At 34.1% G+C, this 4300-nt stretch overlaps 1 non-coding gene across 1 annotated transcript; it reads left to right on the top strand.

Annotated features, from left to right (window-relative positions):
• The first annotated feature begins 1325 nt into the window (after nucleotides 1-1325).
• trnah-gug lies at nucleotides 1326-1397 on the top strand. The gene has a single exon. It is a non-coding gene; the product is annotated as a tRNA-His (tRNA).
• Nucleotides 1398-4300: the final 2903 nt, after the last annotated feature.

Here is a 4300-nt window from a genome sequence, read left to right as displayed (position 1 = left end):
GGATAAGTTAGACTTGCGGTTAATACAGTGCTGAAGCGCCCAATACTTTTTATTTACATTCATGTCCGATGTCAGTGGTGATCGTATAATGGTTAATATGTTGCGTTGTGACCACAATAATTCCTGTTCGAATTCGGGTCAAGGTAATTGGTTTCGATTTTATATATATATATATATATATATATATATATATATATATATATATATATATATATATATATATAAATAATAAATATTTAAAATTAATTTTCAAATAAATGATAAAATTGATTTATTTTAATTGTTTAAAGGTGTTCAACTGATAATTATTTATAAACATTACAGATTCTCCAAAGCGTACATACCGCGTGCATAAATCCGGAAGTTAAGCCGCCATGGCTTTAAATATAAATAACGCCAGCACATGTTTTACCTTTAATCCTTATGTTATTTTCAGAGGTCGCAAAAAGTACACACATTCTTCACTTAAGTAGAAGTACAGATACCCATGTTTTAAAAGACTCTGGTAAAAGTTGAAGTACTGACGATTTTTTACTCAAGTTAAAGTTTGGGCTCTGACATGTACTTAAGTAAAAAGTAGCCATTACTACTACCTGTTTTAGTGTCACGCTGGTGAACTGTATGTTAAAAAAGACAGTAATTAAAATGTGCTTCGGCGTTATGGGGGAAAAATTGCCACAAAACGCGCTGGTGCGTTTGTCGACCTCAGAGGGTTCATTGTGTGCAACATGGCGGATTTTGGTGCTCAATATGAGAATTGGCGCAACAGTAAAACACGTGTTTACTGATTCAAAGTGAGGGTTTTTTTTTTTTATATATCTGAGAAAGGAAGAAAGGAAGTCGTGAATAAACGTGTGTGTTGCGTTGAAGGTTTTAATTTCACCTATTTTATATTTATTTATTTATATATTTTTTTCAATAAAAATTGTAAAAGAAATGCGAGCCGCATTAATCGCGCGTTAATACAATTAGTGCTGTTAAAATGAATTTGCGGTAACACGATATTTACGCCTTAATTTTTCACAGCTCTAATCGATATATTGAAATAAAACACATTTTTAATTTAGTTACCTAATGAATGTATCCAGGCTAAAAAAAAACCATATAGTAGTAGTGTTATTTCAATGTAACTGGATTTTCTCAGAAGGTTGTGCATACATTTGATTTGCTCGTTATGAATCGTTAGTGGTTTCCGATTCGAATTTGAGTCAAAGCAAAAAAAAACCGTTTTTTTATTGAATTACGTGAATCCGATTTCAAAAGTGTTTAATATCTGTATAAGATATATAAGAATAGAAAGCAGCCCTCGTGGGTCCATGTAGCTCGCCGTGATCGTATAGTGGTTAGTACTCTGCGTTGTGGCCGCAGCAACCCCGGTTCGAATCCGGGTCACGGCAGCCACGACCTCAGCATGGTTCCCTCTTGTGGTTTTTAACGTTATAAACAAGACATTCAGGTCACACTCTGTGGTAGAATATGCTGTTTTTTTATCGATAGCAGGACAATTAACAAGCTATTAATCTCTTTTGTTTTGCAAAAAAAAAATGGTGCTACAACGTGTCCGAAGCCCACATTTAGATGCTTTGATGAATTACGTCATTCACTCGAACCGCCAAACGTGACTAACGTGTGTCAGAATAATGCATGGCATATTAAATGTTTGCCAATGTGTTTTTAATAGGCTGCCATTCAAGACTGGCAAGGCACATCGCATACTTAATATGCTGCATTCAACTGTGCTGTAAGCCTGTGCTTTCCATCCCGTCCAGTGCTAACTGTGCTTTAATAAAGACAAGTTATGTGTTGTGTTTGCAACTGCACTCACACATTTTTCATCTTACTGCGCTTGTAAAATGTATTAATGGCCTCAACATCCCCGACTCGTATGTAGGACACTTATAAATATCTATTTATTATAAAGTATCCTGCTAAGTACAACATTTTCGGGGAATTCAGAAATACACCAGCAGAGGGCGTCAGAACACCTTAGAGCCAACACCAGCTGTGATTATTAGATTACTAGAGAGAGAGAGAGAGAGAGAGAGAGAGAGAGAGAGAGAGAGAGAGAGAGAGAGAGAGAGAAAGAAAAAGAGAGAAAGAAAGAAAGAAAGAAAGAAAGAAAGAAAGAAAGAAAGAAAGAAAGAAAGAAAGAAAGAAAGAAAGAAAGAAGAAAAGAGAGAGAGAGAGAGAGAGAGAGAGAGAGAGAGAGAGAGAGAGAGAGAGAGAGAAAGAGAGTTTCCTCTATTCTGCTTCTTTACACTGTGCTTATGACCATTGACCAGTGAGATTGGGACTTATTTGGACTTTTCTTTTTTTGTAAGAGAACTTAATTTCTGAATTATTTGCTATTAAATCATAAAGAGATCTATATGCATATAGGTTCTCAAATTTTATTGTATTATTAATTATCCTCAATCTTTTTCACCAATAACATTTTTTCTTTAAACTAAAAAAAAAAGTGGCAAAGAAAATTAGCATTTCATTTCTTTTTTTTAATCTAACAATGTCTGCATTTCTGCCCTTAAATCAACAACCAGGTATGAAAATAATGAGAAATTTTTCATACAAACATAAAACTATGGTCAAATTGTATTTATACTAATGCTATAAGGACATAAATAACCTTCTAATGATTGACTAATTTATATTCTTTTTGCATTTAAATATATATTTGATTAAGAATTATGCCAATAGGGTCATACATTCAAAGTAACGCTATTAATTTATAACACAATAGCTTTAAGCATTTTAAAATGACAGACACAAATTTTGTTCGGATTTTAAGGGAATTTAGGCGACACTTTACTGTTGAATAAGACATTTGAGATATTTGATCAGGATGAATATGTTCCAGTAACAAGACTGAATGAATGTAGGCTACATTTAGATGATTCATGGCAAAGCAGGTTGCAATCATGAGATAGCAGGATGTTAAATGGATTTTCACAGAACTGCAAAAATAGGACTTCATATTAATCAAAATCCTTGTGCTACAAATTGATATTTGAAAAACTAATATGTATTATTATTATTATTATTATTATTATTATTATTATTATTATTATCAGAAAAGCTCAGAAGATTATTTGAATGACAGCGATATAAGAATGTTTTGAATTTGTCTTTTCTCTTTACATATATTTGTAGCTAGAATCATCCATACTCGTAAGTAATTAATTTACAGCAACAGCTAGTAATTAAGAGGTTGTTATTCAAACTTCATATTGTATACTGTAACATACTATAGGATATGGTTTTATTATATTCCCATGAAGGTATTGTACAATTTTGGTGCTCTGGTATTACAGATTCATTCTCACAGCTTGACTGCTTTGGGTGAGAAAAGAAAAAGATAATCCCAAACTGAAAGAGGCAAATGATTTCATTTTGGTTACCGAGGTTAGGTTTGGGTTTAGCTTTGGGCACAAGGATAGGAAGTGTGTGTTTTTGCGAGTATGTGTGAGTGTGTACGGTGTTCTCAGATCAGTAGGTAGGCAATCTAGCAGAAGAGCAATAATAAAGCAACAGTAGCTGTATACAAATATACAGAGAGAAGGCAAAGACAAGGAATTCTGCTAGAACCTGTGCACCTAATTTATACAAACGCACACACACACACACACACACACACACACTCACACACACACAACAGAAAGAAAAGAGCAGCATGATTCCAGGGTGTCTCAAAACAAACTATTTATTCGCTTTCTTCTTCCGCTTGTGTCTATCATTTTACCTACAGTACTTCTATAGGTCTTGATTAATGTGACAAGCGTGCACCTCTGTCCCATGAAATTCGTTTCTGCTGGCCTCTCGTATTTACGTCTTTATTAACCACGTCACTTTGAAAACGTCTTCTCTTTGGGTGTATGCATAAATGCAAAGTCGTTATTTGATTTCAATTTTGAGCACTAAGTAGAAAAAGCACAGGATATGGCAGGTAACATCTTTTACAGATGATATTCATGGCCTTATCTCAGGGGCTTTATGGAGTCTATCAAACAGAATATACAATAAAACATAAGCTCCTGATCTGTTCCCAAGCCTAGCCCTAATTATAATTATGCAATTTATATCTACAGCTTCTGGCTTTCTGTAAAATAAATGACTGGACAATATAATTACACTACACTGGCACTGTGTTTTACTTTTTGTTTTGTTTTTGAATAAAACCTTTTGAATTCCTAGTCTGTGTGGAATATTTGTCTTATGTGCGAATGTCTTAGTGCTGGCATTTCAGACGTGCCATTCCACCCTTATATAAACTGGATGCTTCGTTCCAGGGCCTCTTTTTTTTCCC

The sequence above is a fragment of the Silurus meridionalis genome, chromosome 6 (genome assembly GCF_014805685.1).
Source record: "Silurus meridionalis isolate SWU-2019-XX chromosome 6, ASM1480568v1, whole genome shotgun sequence".
NCBI classification, from domain to species: Eukaryota; Metazoa; Chordata; class Actinopteri; order Siluriformes; family Siluridae; genus Silurus; species Silurus meridionalis.
This window is presented reverse-complemented; position numbering and strand designations above follow the sequence as displayed.